General features: G+C 37.5%; 1 protein-coding gene across 1 annotated transcript in view; it reads left to right on the forward strand.

Annotated features, from left to right (window-relative positions):
• Nucleotides 1–21449, forward strand: part of Chrm2 (cholinergic receptor muscarinic 2) — a 133307-nt gene that overhangs the window by 105609 nt on the left and 6249 nt on the right. The window lies entirely within an intron of this gene.

The following is a 21449-nucleotide window of genomic DNA, read 5'->3' on the forward strand; positions in this document are numbered from 1 at the left end:
GTGGGACTGGCTGCAGAGCTTGTGCCCAAGGTCTGCTCAGAACACTAACCCAGACACACCAGAAGGAAGCCAAGTCACTGGGCTGGAGGAGTTCCTGTGTGCCTGGTCCTGCTGGTCCCAGTTACTCCCAGTGTTGGGACAGATGTTGGTTCCTGCTTACCTCTGATCCTGGCTGTGTCAGAGCACCTGGGAGTGGAGCTTCCTCTGGGTGTTATGGGACTGGCTGTGGAATTTGTGCCCAAGGTCTGCTCTCTGATCCTGGGTGTGTCAAAGTGCCTGGGAGTGGAGCTTCCTCTGGGTGTTGTGGGACTGGCTGTGGAGCTTGTGCACAAGGTCTGCTCTGGACCCCAGCCCAGACAGACCCGAAGGAACCCGAGTCACTGGGCTGGAAGAGTTCCTGTGTACCTTGTCCCGCTGGTCCCAGTTACTCACAGAGTTGGGACAGATGTTGGTTCCTGCTCACCTCTGATCCTAGGTCTAAATATTCTTACTTTACATCACCATTACATCTTCCTTCTCCTCCTCTCCTTGCAGTCTTTCCCTCTTATCTCCCCTCTCTCCCATCCTTTCCTTCTTGCCTTTATCTCAGAAAAGGAGAGGCCACTCATGAATATCAGTCTTCCTTAGCATATCAAGTTGCAGTAGGAGTAGGAGTAGGTGCATCTTCTCTTATTGACACTAAACAAGGCAACACAGTTTAGGAGAATGGGTTCCAAATGCAACAGATTCAAAGACAGCCACTTCCCCTGCTGTTAGGAGTCCCTCATAAAGACCAAGTTGCACAACTGTTACATATGTGTAGGGGACCTAGGTCCATCCTATGCATGCTCTGTGGTTGGTGGTTCAGTCTCTGTGAGACCTTTTCGGCCCAGGTTAGTTGATTCTGTAGGTTTCCTTGTTGTGTCCTTGACCTCTCTAGCTCCTTCAGTCCTTGTTCCCCAATCTTCCACAGGGGTACCCAAGCTCCATTAATGTTGGGCTTGTGGGTCTCTGCATCAGTTTCCATCAGTTGCTGGGTGAAGCCTCTCAGTTGGCAATCATTCTAGGCTCCTATCTGCATTTTGATGAGAACTTTGACCCATGTTTCAATGATTTATTTCCATCCTGTTGACTCTTTAAATATTATTTTCATATTTTATCAGATGTAGCTCTTAAAAATATGCTCTCCCTTCCTTTGACTTACGTTCTCCTGCTTCGCATAGTGTAATTTACTCAGCACATAGTTTTAACTGTAATGACCTCTATCTAGCTCACCGATTTTTCTTTTCATGGACTAGACGTTTAGTGTTATAAGAAAAAGTCATCAGATATGTCAAGTCATCTAGATTTTCTTGTGTTAGCGTTAAGAGTTTCATAGTGCTACAAGTCATGTTGAGTCTATAACTTATTTTGAATTAATTTTCATGCAAAGTGTGGAGTATCTGCCCACTTGTTGCATTTCTCTTTGTTAAAGGATTTCTTTTTATTGTTGTGGTTCATGGCCAAAGATCTGTTAATAATGGTGTTTATGGGAGCCTGCTTCTGGGGTTTATATTGTTCTTCATAGATTTATTTCTTTGTTATTTTGTCAATACAATATTTTCTCATTTCTTATATACAAATATATATATGTGTATACATATAAACTATATAATATATATTTGTATATAAGAATATATATATACACATTTATATGTGTATATGTGTACATACACATATATATGTGTGTATATATATATATATGTATATTTATATATCTTTACAATAAATTTTGGAGAGAGTACCTTATTCCATTTGTACAAATCACCACACATGGTCAGGTGACCATTCTCAGCTACTATTTGGAGTTAGACAGAGGGATATAGTGTTCAGACACATTACACAGAGTAATAGTCCTTTATAGTTTCCTTACTGATAGAAATCTATTTCCATCTGTATCAAATAGAATATTATACATAATCAATTTAGATGATTCTGGATATGGAATCTGAGGAAGCATCCTGTGTCCTGGAAGCAAACTTCCTCACCATTTCCAGTTTCTTCATTAGAATCAGGGAAGGAATGTTCCTACCAGGACTTCTTTCCGTCTGTAGTTCTTTTCTTAGGCTGTGTTTCTCAGAGACACATGGGATTCCCTTCCCTGGCCTAGATGGTGTATGTGCCATTTTTAACCCCAGGGAAGTAAAGCTTTGTCTTCATGAGCACCAGTAAGCATATACTTCAGGTTCAGTTTCTAATTTGCACCCCAGAAGATTATTCTCCAATAGCTATAATTCAGCTATTATGTGGATTATGCTGAATTTTCCTGTCTGGATAATGTAGTTTTTATTTCTACTGTCACACATGTCTATGTGTCTTTTTCTATCAGGTCTTAGCAACATGAGTGCAGCTTGGATTTTACATGTTCAGTAATATACTTCAGGACCCCAAAACTGAAAATATAGTAAAGGCTCAGAATTGTTTGGTGGGTAGTTTAATACAATTTAGTGATATAGTATTACTTAATTCAGAAGTTACAGGAACCTTCTAGAAAGATAAATATATTAGGTTAAATTGCACTCCGATACCCTTACAATTTTGAAGGACAATTAACTTTATCTTAAATAGCCCACCCCAGATGACAGTCAAGTTGTGCATTAATACATACCTGCTACTCCAAATCATACTTGCTCTGCTTCTTAGGGGTAGTTCCCACACACTACATAGATCCAATCATTTTAGACTCATCAAAATTCTTTTATGTTGTTATTGTTGTTGTTGTTGTTGTTGTTGTTGTTGTTGTTGTAATGCTTTATAATTTCAAACCCTTCTGAACCCTAGCTTGTACGCTTCCTGGCAGAAATAGTGCAGGGTTCATGTTAATTTTGTAGAACATAGTTGCTGTGACTAACAAGGAGACCTCAGTGTTTGCTCTTAAGGTTTCCCCTGACTGGATGAGGCCCAGATGCATGATTAAGAGAAATCTCATTTACTTAAATTCAAGTGAGTACAGATGAAAACTGCATCCAGGAAAGCACGTGCCCAGCATTAGCAAGGGTCACACTTGGTTAAGTCCCTTTAGCCAGGTTGGCTCAGGAAGTTAGGCACCATTGCCAACAGTCATGATAGAAATGGGTGAGTTAAAATATCCTCACTTGCTGAGTGGTTTTTACTTAGAGAACTGACTTATAACTGTCTTTACAGAGGGTGAAAAAGAGTGAACCAGAGAGCAAACAAGCACAGCATGTACTTTGAGTGAGCATGGTACAAACTTGGTACCAGAAGTACTGCTAAGGCACCGCTAGACTTCAAGTCTGAGCCCCACTACTTAAGTAATTGGCACTGAGTTAGCTTCTCAATGTGCCTCATCTTCTACAACATAAGCTGAATAGAACAGCTCTTGACCTCGCATCTATCATTTCTAGATATTCAAAAATTTTGTTCTTCTCAGTGGTAGCCCTTTAGGGCCATGGAAGGGTATGAGGCAGTCAAGACACAAAACCCCTGAGGGACAACGTATGCTTTTGACCCTACGTCTTCAATCAAGAAAAGCCTCAAAGTCATCATCTTAGGAACTAATTTCAAAACTCTAAACTCAACCCTAAAAGGAAGGAGAAACTCAGATGGGAGAAATGCAATGTCTACTATACCTTACTTGTTAATTCAAGAAAGAAAACTCTTCAGGATCCAGTTCCAGTCAAATTGCTCATTATGTGATCATGTATGTAAATACGTGTTTATATGTGTGTACCAGACTTCCACTGATTTGATTAAATCAGTGACTTACCAGCCAGTGATCCTTGCAATGCCATGTCAATACAGAGGATTAATTACGAAGGTGACAAAAAGACCTTGTCTTGCCACATGTTACCTCCAGCTCTCTGAGTGTTCCCCTTCCCTTAATCCCACCAGTAGTCCCTGACCTCACATCACAAACAACAAGCCTCAGAAAGAATCAGGTCATGTTCCACAGAGAAAATAAAGCTGTCATTTCTTTTACATTCAGTGTCAGAACTTAGACATCTGGGATGATTTAAGAGTTGACAAGGTGCTCTGTATCCCTGCTTACTGACATTTAGTGACTAGCTCATACAGAATATAGTTTTTGAGTTTTTCTTGCACTGAAATATAATCACTAATTTTCTGCTCAAGTTGGGATTATTCTCTCATTGAGAAAAATCAGCCACACTGATTTTGTATTCTATATGGACACATTTATTTAGTTATTCAAATTTTAAATTATAAGTCTCTTAATTATAAGCGTGTGTGTGTGTGTGTGTGTGTGTGTGTTATATGCATGTAGTACAAGTATGGATAATGTTAATATTAACCTCTGCATATGCCATGGCAGCTGACTGCATCCTTCAAGGGATGCTCCTGTTTCTGCCTTCCTTCTTTCCATAGGAGCGCTGAGACTGTAGATGTGTGCTACTTTGCCAACCTTCTACACAAAGGTGGGGATTTGAACTCAGGTCCACACATTTAGGTGACAACCTTCCTAACTTTCTCCCATCTCCTTTTAATTAATTTCTAACAAAGATACACATTGAACATCTTTTTTTTACCCAAGTAATAGTTAACATTGTTAGGTAATTTACTAGTAATACATTATTAAATAAAATATACTGAATATTTTTGGAGTGCATTTTAAAATTCAGAAATATCATAAAGTAGTACTTATGAGATAAAGATTTATATATCAATGGGATTAGAACTTTTGTGATCTCTGTTGAAAATAGATTGAGTCATTTTTAATAAAAATGAGAGGCACACAGATTTATGTTCTGTGTGCTTTATATTATAAAACTGCAAAGAATTGCTGCAGAAGTATTGAAAAATCCTTCTGCAGATATAAGAAGTCTGTGAATAAACTCAATTAGAAAGCATATTAACATAAGTATATTTTTAATTAATATATTACTTATATATGAAACTGGCCAAATATAAAACAATAGCTTTCATTTGCTAATATCCTCTAAATCTTCAATGTTTATGTAAAATTGCTAATTTTATTTAATTGCGGTAGCCTCTGTAGCCTCTATGAATATGTATGTATGCACAAAGCAGTTTGAAACAGTGACAAGATTCAGCTCATTGTCTAACTAAAATTAAGGGCAATCTCAGCAAGATAAAAATGAGTACAAATGCACAGGCAGATCAGTAAAAATTCACATATATACATATAAATTATGTATATAAAATATATACACAATATACACATTATATATTATATATTTTAATATAAATATATGATATATTTATTTTATGTTAAATATATAAATATTTTATATATAATGTGTATTTATAATATTTTAATATAAACACATAATATAATCTAATATAAATATATAATTGCATATTATACATTTATATAATATTTATATATATATATATATAATAAATAGTATAAAACACTAGAGAGAAACATTGTTTGAGTGGAGAACATTGCTTACCATCAATGGGCAAAGCTATGATGATTAGCAACTGAAATAAAGCAGTCCAATAAAAATTCATAAGGATAAATATTTAGAATTTATGGTAAAGTTATGTTAAACTAAAATGCAAATACAATGAAGATATTAACACAGAGAGCATCAATGAATAAAACTTATGAGTACATATTTTAAACATGCTAACATTACAGTAGGAAAAAAGTGTTATTAGTACACAAAGAAAGCAACAGACTGATGGAAGGCCGAGTTAGGGCCAAATATATGGAAATATTTAGAAAAGGCTTTGAAACTTTTGGAGAGAGTGTGAATTATTCAATAAATACTTCTAGGACAAATTTTAAACTATTTGGAAAATCACTACTGGAGAATTCATACTTTATTCTATGTAGCCCATATAACTTAGTTTTGAATTTGAAATAGTAAAAGTCAATTACTATTAGATAATTAACATTTTTGGCACACAGAAAGTCTTTTTGAAGATAGCAAAGTTAAATAAAAACATATATGACATATGGGTCAGTGGATCCTTGTCAAAACAAAAGACAGATTTTTAAAATATCAATACATGAAAATAATAAATCTTGGAAAACTAATAGCATGCAATTAAAACTTCAAACATGTAAAATGCTAGAATGTTTTATGTATGATTTGTAAAGTAGTTTGATATGGTGATTGTAATTTTTGTTTCCCAGCTATGAGCTAAGAACTTGTCAACAAATGAAATTACAAACTAGCTAATAACTCCACTTACAGAAATTCGTATTAACAGTCAGAGATCTATGAGGTTAAAACCTGGTACAACAATGTTTCTTGAACCACCCATTGCTTGTGTGAGTTAGAAAATAATCATCAAAATGTGGCAAATAGACTATTTAATCTAATTGTACTATAGTCATTAACTAAATTCTATGTATCCACTAGAATGATATACTAGCAAACTGTGACCTAGAAAAACACTTTAAAATTTTATAAATCAATAAAAGCCAAGGCTCCTGAAGTTCAGACCTGCAGACCGGGTCAGACTGGGAACACGTTTCTCTTGTGTTCATATCTTCTAACAATGAGCCACTATGAAAAGCTGAGAAAGCACATGTGAAAATGCAGGTTTCTGGTCCTGTTTTATAGTTCTAATTAGCTGAGAATTCTGTCTCCAGAAATGACAACTTCTATTCTTTATCTGTGAGAGCCTTAACCAGCCACTCAATACATCCATGCCCCCGTGCACCTGACTGGATATTTCAGTTGCTAGCTTTACACCAATGAAACAGTGCTTTGGTGTGTCCCTCAAGTTACCACTTCCACATATTACATACGCATGTGAGTGAGCGCGTTACACACTGAGATATGTGTAGGAAGATAAAGACTCCAACAAGACTCCCAATTCACCATTGCTTTCAACTGTGCTTCAACTGGCAACAGTAGATGAATGAACCAACACAGTTTGTGAGTGTTCCCCTGAACGTAACCAGAAGCAATTGATCTATTAAGTACTCATGCTAAACGGATAGCTCTTGTGGGTCAGCTATCAATGATTCTAAGTGGGTTTCTTTTCCTTTTGATTCATTTCTCCAATGTTATAATCTGAAAACCAGACAATGGAATTCACAGTCATTATTACTGCCCAAAAGCAAAGGGAGTTTGTAAGCATAGAAAAGTGCTATTATAAACAAATCTCCATGTTTTATTTTAAAAAATAAAAACACATTTATTTTTTTCCTGCTTGCTTGCCTTTAGTTGAGGCTGAATTCAGATAAATGTTGGCACTGAATTCTGCTCTGCAACACAAAACAGAAGCACATTCCAAAATTTGTTGGAATTTTGTTGAGATTTCAGACTTCCACAGAATCGTCCAAACAGCCTTGCCCGCACGTTGCAAATGCTGCTATTCCTCCGCTCATTCTCTCCAGGAGATTTCCCTCTGTTCCACTCTCTACTTGCGAAAGCTGCTCCAGCCATGATTATCACGATTCTGTAATAGAGGCTGTAATTCATTGGATGTCTATTTTGAGTCTGTCCACTAAATAAGTTCAGGATGAAGTCATTGGTGCAGGGGTGTCAGTTAATTGCAGTGGCAGACAGCAGAGCGAGCAGGCTGAGAGAGAGAACACCCTTACCCCAAGGACGAGTCTTTGCTGTGACATTCCAGAGAATACACAAATGAGCTTGCCAACTAAATTGCCTTCCTTCTCAAATATATGATCCCCTTCCCCTGTGCCGAAGCCACATTTTAATGAGTTGGTAGGTAAATAAACAGGACAGTTGGTAGAATTAGCTCATGCTTATACGTTTTCCATATTGAGAGTGAAATGAAGAGACGGATAGCAATTTGAATCTAATTTTCAAGCTTGCATGGATGAAGGGTCACAGAAGGAAGCTGAGAGGTATGAGGAGATGAGGGGGGTGGGGGTGGAAGGTACCTGGACAAAGAAAACTTACTGGCATGGAATGAGGGCCCCCTTAAGGGTAGGCACCAAAGCCCAAATGACTTAGATTGAAGAAGCAGAGAGGTGTTAACATTGTGGGCAACCAGGTTAGAGGCTATGCTACTTGGGAAAATTCATATCTCAGGGAAATGTAAGGAATGCCACTCTTACCATCTATCTGCCAGCACTAGATAGAGCCTAGAACTGAGCTAAAGCGTAGCCTAATAACGTTCAGAGACTAAAGTTGTGCTGGAGTCAGTTCTTACTGCTATGGAGAACAGAAAACCGAAGCCAGGAGGCTAAATCACAGCTGAGATGTGAGGGTGCCAGCAGTGGACCATCACAGACACCTGATCTTTTCTCAAATTTTAAACCAACGCTACTGTTTAAAAACAAATAGATCTGTGTGATAAATGAAGAGGCAGTGTGGGTGGACAGTGGATCTACTGTCAATCTCTTTGAATTCTTGAAGAAAACACCATCTTGCATAACTAAGCATTTTGTTTATTTTTATATTGAACTGGTTTTAAAATAAAAAAAAACCTCTCTTAGATCAGTGTCTCTAGAGTCTTAAATTAAGATAAGAAAACATGCCTATGCATAAATACACACACAGACACAGAAACACAAACATACACACTCACACACATATACACAGACACACATGCATACACACACAGAGACATGAATGTACACATGCACACACATACACATACAGAAAACACACACATTTACACACATACACAGAGACACACTGGCACACAAGCACACACACACCACATACTCACATATATGCACACACACAATAAAATGCATGCGAGTGTGCACGCGCACACACACACACACCCACACACACAAAACATTGCAGGAGGAGAACCAAAGAGGACCTAGCTACAGGTTGGTTAAGAGAGACAAGTGAATGGTTCATACACAATGAAAGGCAGCAGGGAGGTGCTCAGATCTCATCCTGCTGCTTTATCCAGCAGTAATGAGGTCTAAAATTAAAGGAAAATCCTCAAGTCAATAATCCCATCATTTGAGACTGACTCTTATTTTACAGCATATGTTTGTTTAATCCAGTCATTAAATTGACCTCTGAACACTATTGATTACCTATATTCTCCCCCTTTGTGTGTTTATTTACTTTTCCTTGTATAGCCTAAACATGGAAAGTATTTTCCATCCTTAATAACTCTGCGGTGGTCAAACAGAAGCAATTAGTTGGTCTTATGTAGGATATGCAACCAATAGAAAATGTATTCTAACAAACCAATACAGGCTTTGTTGTGATCAGACAAGAAGGAATCCATTTATAGGTAGTAGAGGAAGCAATAACTAGCCAAATATATGCTTGCACAGACTTGGGTAATAAATGGGGATAACCTCAATTTAAGAGATTTTAACTTAATTCTCTTATTAAATGGAATGAATAAACCTAAGCTATGAAATTTACCAGAGTTTAAGAAAATTGATAACAAACTATCTAAACAAGAGAAAATGATCAAAATATTTCAAGCAGACCCACAGCATAGTTGCAATGTTGAAAATTGAGAACTAATTTTCTTCATAGTTAACTGTAGACAGTTTCTAAGCCTTGAGTCTCTAACAGTTTGGGCATGGACTGAAGTTTGAATCCCTGGTAGCCATTATTCCATAGGATTTTCCATAAAAAGCTAATGACTTTTAACAATGAGAAGACTTAGCCAAAAAGGAGTTCAGAAAGTTATAATTTCTGAGTGGGTCCAGGTATCCTTACTACAATTTGGGATTGTAGAAGGGTTACTGCAGCTTTTCACCCAAGTCAGTGTTAGAAGGGTCAGGTCAGGCCACTGCTTGATCTGGAGAAGCAGTGGCCTCTGCAAGGAAGATACATTAATAAGAATTAGAATCCACACAAGACCCTGCTGATGAGATAGCCCTTGTTACCAGTTTCATAAATGGCACATCTTATTACAGTGTCTGACTTTAAGTAGCGTTCTCTACCATGGAGAACCCAAGTTCCCTTTTTTTCTTAGTTCTCTGCCTACGGTATGTTCCTCATCCTAATAGCAGCCCATGGTGGGGGTGGGGGTTGGGAGTTGGGGGGCAGTTCTTCTTGCACCTCCTATTCCTAGACACCATGGCATCCATTCTTAACCTGGCCCCTTCCCTTCTAATGTAAGTTTAGTTTCAGGCTACGTGAATTCCATTCTCTTTGGTTCCTGTAAACTCTGGTCCAACCAGTGTTACAACCAGTGTTATTAACTCTAAAGCTTCACTTCAGATTTTTAGATTTTTTTCAACATCTATCTTTACGTTTTAGAAAGCACCAAAACCAAATTTTTATGTGATTTAATACATTTACTTATTCAATTAATTTGTACTGTCCCCAGACCTTGCAAAAACTAGTCAAATAGTGTACTACCCCATCTATGTCCCTACCCCTATATCAAAGATTTTTAAAGTGAAATCTACTTCAAGTTCTTTTTTGCTGCTTTGCTTTAAGCTTGAAAACAAAACAGTAGGATTTTTGGTCATTTTAAATCTTATTGATTCATTCAAATCTCACATACCATAGTCTAGATAATCAGAGACACATTTGATGATTTTGTTTTTTATTATTCTCAGTTTTACATATCTGTACTTTACTGAGAACAATTCATAATTTTCCACATCATTTGACCTCAGCATATAAAAATATTGTTTGGGTTCTATAAATCCATTGAGCCTTATAAAGTAACTGCTTCAGGGTTTGTTTGTCAGAAGGTGTGTGCAGTTCATAGAATGAATAAAAGAGCCAGCTACTTCAGTGACTCTCAAATCTTTATTTTCCTGGATGGTTTGGGAATTTTAGGATGTGCTGGGTATTGTGACAAGCATCTCACTGCCCCTGTATCACACTGTGCCTGTTAGAGGGTATTTTTATAATCTAGCTAGCTACTTAGCTAGGGAACACTCACTGTGGCTTACCAGTTTAGATCTTGTTTAAAGAGGTCAGTCAAGTGTGTATTTTTTATTAACTGATGATACCTAAAAGGATAAAAGGAGAAATACTGAGTAAAGCAGGTCAAGTTATCAACTTGTCGCTTTACAATGGGGTAACCCAACAATGGGAAAGTGGGAGGCAAGCTGTTCACAAGTTATGTCCCTAAATGCAGAACAGAGCCAGGGAGGGTTCAGCATAAAGAACAGTAGCTAAGGCATGGTCCATCTTTGTGCAAAACCAAGCCAACCCAAATCCAACAAAACAGGGGAAGAACTCAGGGACTGGGGGAGGGGAAAATGATTCTTCTTATGGGCTGTGGGCCACTGGTAGGTTTCCCAAGCATCAATTAATGGCCCTACACCCTTGTACATACAGGCAGCATTAAAAGAATCTAGTGGATTATAAATAAATGAGTGGATAGAAAGAAAGGAAAGGAGGGAATCAAGGAAGAAAGGAAGAAAGGAAGGAAGGAGAAAATATTGGGCAATAAGACTGAGAGGAGTAAGAAAAACAAATTGTGTATAATCAGATTTCAATCTATAAGCCTATGCAGTTCTTAATAGGATTAAAAAGAAGAAATGACCCACCATTGAATCTATCCTGAGAGCATTTTGGGTGAATATTCCCATTTTCCTGCATTCATGAATCATGCATGGAGGCAGACTGAGGTTAAGATGCTTGTTGTCTTTGTCAAGGTACATCTGCTGATGGTAGGAATTCTTAGTTCAAAATAGCTATTGGTGTTGGATATGTTACCCTTCTCTTGCTATTGGAACTCCACCACAATCTACCTACAATTTCTGGGTTTTAGGATCAATAGGCTTTGTTTCTTGTCCTTAGAGTATTGCCATTTAATGCTTTGAAAACATTATATCACAAACAAAGCTAATTTTTTTTTATAATGGTGGTGGAAAAATAACTTGGCCACAGAGATCTGGCGAAGGTGTCTGTGGAGTGGCTTTAAACAGTCTATGGCACTTCATACAAGCCACTATTGATAGGGCAGACAATGAATGGACACTGAAGACAAATACTTGTGTCTTCATCCAATTGGACTGTCTACAGAAATGTGAGAAAGAGAAGTCCTAAGGCTGCTCTCCTCTCGAAAACTGCTGTCACTGGTATGGATGTTCTTTATTTCTTTTGATACAAGGAATTTTCTTTCAGTTAGTAAAATTGCTAACTGAAATGATTTTTGAAAAGTTTTTTAATTGAAAATAGCACCTCCATTGACTATTAAATGTGATTTCTGAGTTAATTTATCCTTATTCATAAATCATGTTCTGAGCATCATAATTTTAATATTTTCTTAATTTGTAGTTGAAAACTTCTGGAGATGGTAGGACAATTCTTCATTGATGATGTGGCCAAAGGAAGCTTTTAGTATTGGGTTCAATCAAAATGTGCAAGGAGCTAAATTTTATTTCTTACTCCATCAGAAAGAATAACTTCTATAGAGAACACTGTTTTGAAATAAATATAAGGTAAAGATCATCAAATAATCTTTCTTGGATCTACAGGTGTAACTTTAAAAAGGGTTTCCCTGTCATAACCTTTAGACAGCTGCCTTAAGGAGGTAATAGTTATCAATATTCACATTTTTAGATTGATGATACCAGCATAGGAACCTGGATGCTTGACGTGAAAGTGGGATTTTTTTTTTTAAACCGATGTTGAATGGAAGCAAATGAGAGAATAAGAAATTGATTTTACTCTTGGAAAAAAATTATTCAAATTGTTTTCTCATGTTTGGGGAGCAATACAAAATGTGTTCTTCATTCTTTTACGTTACTTCTTCTTCTTGTCCTATACTTGCCTATTCGAAGCACCTGTTAAATTATAACCAATTCAATCATAGTGGTTACTTAATGAGTGCCTGCATGGAGCCCACTGCATTATTTTTTTGTGAAAATTTGTGAATGGTACATTTATTTACTATATATCTATTAGCACAATTACATAAGAAAAAAAGGTTTCAACAGATCACATGCACAGCAAAAAAATAAGATAGGCTTCTTTTTTAGGTTTTGCTAAGCTAAAGCTTTAAGTACCACACCCACAAACACATCATAGCCATCCATAAATAGAAGTTACAGGAAGAAGAGTTGTGTCATCCTAAAAAAGTGAGAAGGCAACCCTTTCTGGCACCTCCCATAGCTGAATAAGCAGAACTTTTGCTATTGTCTCCCTGAAAAGTAAAGGTACACTAAATCCATAGTGTTCTTCATGTTTTGGCATAGCTTATGCTGTGCAGCCTGAGAGTCCCATGGCTATAGCATGCTGTCATGTCATGTTATACCAATCTTTCCTCAGAGGATTTCCTATCCTATAGCCTTTATGAAACAGAAAACCTACTTTGTTTTCCTCTCATAAGAGTCAGGATCCTTTCCAACTAAGAGAATACTCACCATGTGAGCACATTATATACACAGTGGTGGGGCGAAGATTCAGGAGCAAAATCTCCTAGCTTATTTCCTACCATCTTGAGATGTGCCACAGATTAAGTAATCGGAAATTTATATTCTATTTTTTTTTAAATCAAGCTAAGCATACTCCCATATCACCTCAGTAAACAACTCATACTAAACCTGCTCTGTCAATACTATGACAGAGTGAAAAGCTTGCTTTCTACCAGTCTTGAACATTAGTACCTACCCATTTGCCATCCTATATTGGATGATCTTTCCTTGTCATGCATCGCTTATGAATGAGTGGAAATTATACTTCAATGCCTATATGTGAATTGCTCAGAATTTGTTTTGTTTTGTTTTTGAGTCTTGCTATGTAACTTGGGTGGCAGGTTAATGAACCTGGTTTTGAAATCAGAGTGATCTGCCTACCTTTGCCTCCTGCATGATGAAACTAAAGGCATGTACAATTATTCCTCTCATAGACTGCTCAAATTTTAGCAACTATTTTCTACACAGCATGGAGAAGGTGGCGGCAAACCAGTTGTGTCTGCCCTACTTCCAAGCCCAGTGGTACAGTTCAAGAAGACAACCGCCATTTCTGTCATAATTTCCACACTGGGCTCAGTTAACACCAAACTTGTCTGTAGGGGAAGGTGTAGGTTACAGATCTGTGTTGATGAGTACAAAGCTTGGGTTTCCAGAGAGATGTGATGTAAAGAAGTGTCTGGAAAGAATGGAGATGGAAGAGTTGGGGGTTCGGCTCAATGGGAAACCTCTTGCTTAGCATGCACAGGCCCTGGCTTCAATCCTCAACACTGCAAAAATAAATAAAATAAAACCAACAGTCTTCAGGCTAAATGGGGTCATGGACACTTACATATTTAATTTTTTTTAACTAAGGTAAAAGGAAAGGGAAGGGCATCAGAGAAGAAAGGGAGGGAGCACGACGGGATGACATACTATATTATATACTTTTAATGATGCTGTGGTTGCCCAAGGTTGTAAACAAGAAATGGTTTTATTTCAAGCAGTTAGGAGATCACTCTGGTTTCAGACATAAACTTCTCTCTTCCCAACTTGCTTTCTATTGGGACTCTAAATTAGTGCTGTAGAGGCACGGATCTTTGTGACTAGATGCAGCTTTTCATGTCCCCTCATCTGAATTGCCATTCCACAATTTAGTGAAAATTTTAATCTTCTCAATGCTCTTGGACTTCAAGTTTTAGTGAGATAACGCTGTGGTCATTTCTCTGAGTTCTAGAAATAAGCTGCAATCAGGCTCTGGGGAAACAATCATTTTGTGTTTGGATTAGAAACAATAAAAATAGTTGCTGCCCATCACTTTGTATACTTCATTACTATTTTATTTTTATAGCCCCATTGACTCTGATATGAATCATAAGGCTACGAGGCAGGTGTTATTTGTGTCATTGAAGAGTGTGGGAAGTCTCAAACGTTGGGTCTTTTGGAGGTGAATTCATTTCTCTAGGCTCCACACAGCCAGAGCTATCTCTATTCTAGAGACGTTAGCCAGAAGAAAGATGATGCCCGTTCACTGTACATTTCTGTGTCTCAGATAATAGTAACCATTAAAGCCATATCTATAAAACAAAATCTACTCACTTTCATTTTCCATAGAAAAGCACTTTTTTGTAGAAAGAGCAATGTTTTACATTGATGTATAAGGTTTTCTTTCCCTTCATAGGCCATGTACCCTTAGACAGACGCATAATAAATATATTCCTAAGTAAACTGAGTATCTTAATCTCTACCCAGTTGTTTTCAACCTGTGCTGCCTGGAATTTCCGTTATACTCAGAGGGAATTTCACTTTCGTGTGAATTATTTACTCTGTGCACAACTTCTGATGCCATTTAGTCTCATCCTAGTTGCCATGGACCACAAGGACAGCACAAACATTTTACACTACTCATAGATGCAATCCCCTCTTGCCTCCCATCAGGCGTGTCCTTGAGCTACAACCCAAGTCACGTGTTGACACATACTCTATCTTGTCTCCCAATAGAAAGCATATACACCCTGGAAAATTCTCCCTATAGGGGACATTGTTTGGTCCCATGGTTTTTTTTTTTTGTTTTTTTTTTTTTCTCAGCTTCGTGAGAGCAACAGCTTTCTTTCATTTCAGAATTTTCTATCAGGGTTATAACAAGCCTCAATTCCTCTGCAAATTTCATTCCCATTTTTAATTCACAGCAATGAATTAACTAATTTAGTGTTATTAAGCCAGCAGCCTGCCAACTTCAGGGGCTGGGGGAAGGGACATCACAAGAACAAAATTTTAAAAGCCAGCCACACAGTTCCTACTTCATAAAACGGAGAGAAAGACACAGACACAGCTGTGAAATCACAGGCAGCTCTGTAGCCATTGGTCCATTTTCTCCTCTGTTTCACAGGGTTGCCTCTGATTGGATGTTTTATCAGGGTTCACAGTGTAGTACATGTTTCGTGCTGTATAGCTCTAGGCCCATGCATTTTACTATAAAGGAGTTGCACTTTCTTGAAAAGGAGGGAAAAAAAACAGAAAACAATTATGTCTACAGCCCTCATGTGCCCCAGAGTGCTGTTGACTGTAGTGCAGAAGCCGATGTGCTTGCTTACATGAGATGTGGATTTCAAAGCTTAAAAGCCAAGCTGAGCATGGTGGAGAGCCAGATGAATCCCTGTGAGTTCAAGGCCAGCCTGGTCTACCAAGCCAGTCCAGTTCAGGTAGGGGCTCTGTGACACAGAGAAACCCTGTCTCGGAAAAAATAAATAAATAAATAAACAAGCAAACCACAATAACAATGATGACAATAACGATGAACTTAAGCATTCCCTGGTTTCAATGGGCTTATGCGTGTCCAGACCCCTTTTCCATTGTGGCAGGAGGAACGCTCTGTGTGAATAATAACTAGAACTAGAATGTGAGCTGCATGAGGTGGGAAAGTTCAGATCCTAATGAAGTCACAGCTACCACTCTTTCCCTGTTGGCCATGGCACTTTCCTAGGGTAAGTGTTATTTACACTGTGTTTTGAAGAAGGAAACAGCAGTGTGGCTGAGATGGACTGGAAGCTTGTTCCAGAATCACTAAGAATAGTGTTACGTTTGACAGGCAGCCAAAACAGCCAGCATGTTTACCCTGCAGTAAGCCTGTGCATAATCCTGATGTTTTTCACATTGAAAGAATTCATGGATTCTATGTGCACTGACTGGAGGATCAGACTGCTGTTTCAGCTATTTCCACGCTCCTGTAATTGGGTGTTTTGTTGGTGGCGGTGGTGGTGGTTTTTGTCTGTTTGTTTTGTTTTGTTTTTACATCTCTATGATAATACTCATGGATCTTAAAGATCTAGCTTGAAACTGTAGTATGTTTTCAGGATTGGAATTTTTTTTTAATACAAAATTTTACATAATGGATCGCTGGCAAAGTCTACCATTTTAAGCTACAGTTTTCTAAATGAGAAAAACTCACATTTCTTCGAGAATATTTTTTGATACATTTTATTTTAAATAACACGTCAAGTCTGTGTGGGTAAATGAGTGTGTGAGTTCTCTTACAGGTTTCTGAACCTTCACACACTCAAATCAAAGTCTTGGGCAGTGGCTTAACACCACTGAAGCATTCTTCACTGAGGAAAATATGATGACAAGGATGAGTCGGGTATCATGAATGAGAGGAAGGAAACAGTGGGAAAGGGATGGGCAGAGAGGGTATTTAGGGAAGCAGTCTCAGGAAGCCACTATGTTTATTTTGTTCCATTTTGGCCAACTTTCCTCCTTAAGCCTTAGGCTTGGCACTTGGCCCCACATCTGTCCAGCATTGTAGGCAGCAGGTGAGTCTCCTTTGCATCCTCTGTCTCTCCTAGATTAGAAATCCCCCATGGAAGAGAACATGCCCTATTTTCTTTGGGTTTCCATTCGTTCTTCGCTTCCACCCCCACAGCCCGTGACACCATTTGAGGATTTGCCCATTCCAGGGCTTCAGAAGATATTTTGGAACAAAAAGAAGCAGGGCCTTCACTCCTCCCGTGGCCATCCCCACTGCAACTGCAGCTGCAGTGAGATGCAGGAGCTGGTGAGGAAGGACGGAAGGACGGGTACCCACTCTGACTCACAATGTCTTGGTTCAAAGGGAAATCAGATTGAAGGGGAAAATATGTTCCATGTCTGCGTGACCAAAAGTTGACAACATATAAGAGAGAAACAAACCATGACTCCATCGATTGCATCAATATCAAACTGTGTAAACAGAATGCTTCTCACAGAACAAGGGCTCTGCTCCCTAACACTTCTTGGAATAAATGTCTCCTGAGCTCTCCTTTGCCTTTTTTTTTTAAAACTTATTTGGTCTCTGGTAGTGTTGGTGGGAGAGAGTGTACTTCACATCAGTACCAATGCTATTCATTAATTAGTGGGATTAAATGAGTATTGCAATGACCTAAAGCAGATTTTGGATTATCTACTACAATTCATATTATGAACTAAAAACTGCATTTTAATATCATTTAGGAGATTGACTGACAGCATATTTGTTGGGAATACAAAGCATTGAAATGAATAAGCTTCATTTCCATTTTTATCAATGATAACACATGTTAAAAATACTGCATCTCATTCTTAAGAAAGAAAATTAACTTTACCATATTATCATCTCCTAATCCCTTGGTGGGTGAAACCTTGTCTCCATGACATTCTGATACTTTTTCTATTGCCCTGTTAAGTCAACCTTATAATTTTCATATTTTGTAAAATAGAATTTTGTGTTGAAAGCCTTATGTATACTATAGCATTGGTTTTTGGGTTTTTTTTTGGGTTTTTTTTGGTTGTTTGTTTTGTTTTGTATTGTTTTTTAACTTTTATTGCATTATGATGATTTCAATTTATCTGAACTTGTTAACATTTAAAAACATATTTTAAGTAAATAGAATTAAATCACATTCTCGTTTCCCTTTTGTACCCCAACTCCTCCCAGAGATCCCCCTTCAATACCTACAATATCTTTTTTGTCATATTTCTTAAAATTTATAAAATGTTATAACAATAAGTACTATAAAAGTTGTTTGATATAAAACAGCAATCAATTTAAATCTTATGTACATGCTCATCTACAGCAATAGTAAAAATACATTTTTCTCAAAAGAAATTTAGATAATTAACTAGGGAGGTGGCTTGTAAAAGAACAATAAAGAATGAGACTGAATGATTTGCTTGACATTTGTAACTCTTGTATCAAGTACTATAGCATTGTTAAGACAAACTTTTAGGCATATCAGGACATACTATGGTACTTATCCCTCAGATATACTAAACTGTACTCTCCCGCCCTGCTCTCAAACCCATGACCTCACCTTCTGTACTTTTTACTGTTTATCTCTCCCCTGAACTCCTTTAGTGTTGCTTGTATTTACATGTATTTAAGGCTGAACGCTTACAACTGAATAATTCATCAGAATAACTCAGAAAATTTCAGAAAACTAATTCTCCCTCTATCAGTAGCCCACAAATTAAGGATCTCTGACTTTCTTTTTATTCTTCTAAAATGCTTACTAGTATGTAGTTTCCATGTCAAGATGGGACGTCATAGAAATAATGGATAACAGATGTTAGGTTGTCCTGAAGACAAATACAATACAGTGCAACTTCTCAAAGCCACTGACCATTGTCAACTTTACAAATGAAAAATCGGGAATAACACTTCTTAGGGTCATAGGAATCATATGAAATGGCATGTAAAAATTTGCAGTGCTTAGACTGCTCACACATTGATCAATTCATGTAGCACATTCCACCTGGACACAGTTTTGTAAGAGCTTCTACATACACCTCTGGTGTTCTACCCCACCCAGGCACGAGTTCCATCTGTATCATCTAACTAGCTCTTCCTGTCTATTACATATCAGAATTTTAATTTTCTCCATGACAATTCAAAAACTTGGTGTTAATATTTAGAACTCTAGTTCCACTGAGTGAATGCTGTGGGTGTACATGTGTATGTTTATGTGTGTATGCACTTGTATGTGCACGTTCCAGTATATGTACGTGTGTATATGGGTATACATCTCTGTATGCATATGTGTGTGTGTGCATGTGCCTGTGTTTCTTTGTGATGGAAACCTGAATCTTTCGCATGCTAAGAGGGTCCTCTAGCACTGATGTTCCTCTGCCTCCCTCTACATCCCTCCCACACATATTTTGTAATGATTGATTTTAGAAAACTGTTTAGAGCTATAAACCCCACATTTTTTCCATGTTGGGCTCCACACAGCTTTAAAATTGACATCTCCCCTCAGAGTTACATTCCTTGTCCATACATGATGTGCAAACTTTTATATTAATCAAGGACCCAACTTGATATCTGAATACCAAGCTTAGTCTTACATGTCATTGGTGTTTGCACATGGTTTCAGCCCAAGGGGGTATTTTTTAGATAAATGATGATTATTCATTCGTAACAGAGTCTGCATAGAGTGCCACTGATTTGAATCTCAAGTAATTTTCCTCTTTGATCCTTTGATCAATGTTTGTCATAAAACAGCAGCCACCCCAGGACTTGCTCTGAAGAGTAATTATGTTCAAAACATGCTGACTGTCCCTGTGATGATTTGCTTTATAGCAGTATTGTTGACAAATTGCTATCATTGATAATGAGAATTTATTACCTTTACTCTTTTATTCATTCCACACCTTCCCACTCATACATAGCTCAGACACACATTGACACATTCTTTTCTGTTAACTATTATGAAAGGTTAAGAGAGGTGATCAATTTACATCTGCTTTGCAGATTTAAATATTAATAGCACATGTTTCATCCTCAGCCTTTATAGACATCATTCAGGGACATAATATAGCTTTAATCCTTGCTACAATTCTTAAAAAAAAGTTTGAGAAAAAGGAAGATACATTTCATTGAATTTTAGCAGCAAGCCCAGAACTCATAGCTAGTGGATGGAGTGAGATAGACTCTCAAAGCAGTTTTAATTTGCATTTCTCTGATGGCTAAGGATATTCAACACTTTCTTTCCAGATACTTACTGTTCATTTGTATTTCTTCCTTGTGAACTGTTGATTGGAAGATTTAGGGGCTTGAGTGTTCAAATTATGTGTATGTGTGTATGTCCATGAGTCTATGTGTGTCTATGTATTTACGTCTGTGTGTGTGTGTGCCTGTGTGTGTGTGTATTAGCCACTATTCTGTCTGATATGTAGTTGTAGGCCTCAAGTTCTAAAACCCAGTTCAAGCCAGTGCCTTCCCCCTAACTCCACTCTTCCAATCTAGTACATACTTCATAAAGTAGTCAAATTTGATGAAGAAAACATAGAACAGTGTCTGTTCTTCTATGCTATATATACAAAGAAACTAGGTGAAGACAGGTTTTGTATTCATGCTTCCAAAAATATAACCAGGACCTTGTTTTAAACTAAAGTATACAATACCACATAACATTTAGCATATGAACCTGAGCGCTTTGAAGTTCATCCCCATTGTGAGCATCTTCTTCATTTGTAATCTAATCTTATTGCTTTAATTATCCCAGAAATATGGAGAAAAGAAGTGATGAGAGGCTGGTGGAAGCCAGCTATCTCGCGTAAAAGAGGAATGGCCCCACATAATGAGCATATCCTGTTGGAAGAGAGGATGTCCCTGCTTCAAATAACTTGTCATTGCTTTTAAATGGCATGTATCCCATTGTTACACCAGTACAATCACAGACTAGTAGGGTATCTCTGAAAATTCCTGAGTTGCCATAGTCACTATAGTTCACATCTCATAGTTTTCACTGTTCAGTCTGGATAAGGATCCCAGATTCAGTAAGCTATGTTTACCTCTACATATAGGACATTATTACGTTGTTCCTCAGAAATCTCTCATTAAGGGCAACCCTACAAAGGAAAAGGGAGGCAGAGGAAGATTATCTTAAAACAAAACAAAAAAAGGCCTGTGGTAAAGTGCTGATTTTAGTTATAAATTATTTACTCACTGTCCTGGCGATAAGTTTCTTAAACTCTTTTATTACCTCAGCTTTCTTCTTTCTGCAAGGGAGATGATATAATATTACAAAGACTTCCTATAGCCCTTAACACTTACTGAGAGACCTAAGGCTGCATATTCTTTTATGACTTTTCATTGAAAAATAATTCATACCATTTATAAAGATGAAAAGGAAAGGAAAGAATTGTAGCCTGCCTATCCGCTGACTTAAAAGTGATTCTAGATTATGTTCTGCAACTTTCTGGG

Source organism: Mastomys coucha, unplaced genomic scaffold (assembly GCF_008632895.1).
Source record: "Mastomys coucha isolate ucsf_1 unplaced genomic scaffold, UCSF_Mcou_1 pScaffold20, whole genome shotgun sequence".
Taxonomy (NCBI): Eukaryota; Metazoa; Chordata; class Mammalia; order Rodentia; family Muridae; genus Mastomys; species Mastomys coucha.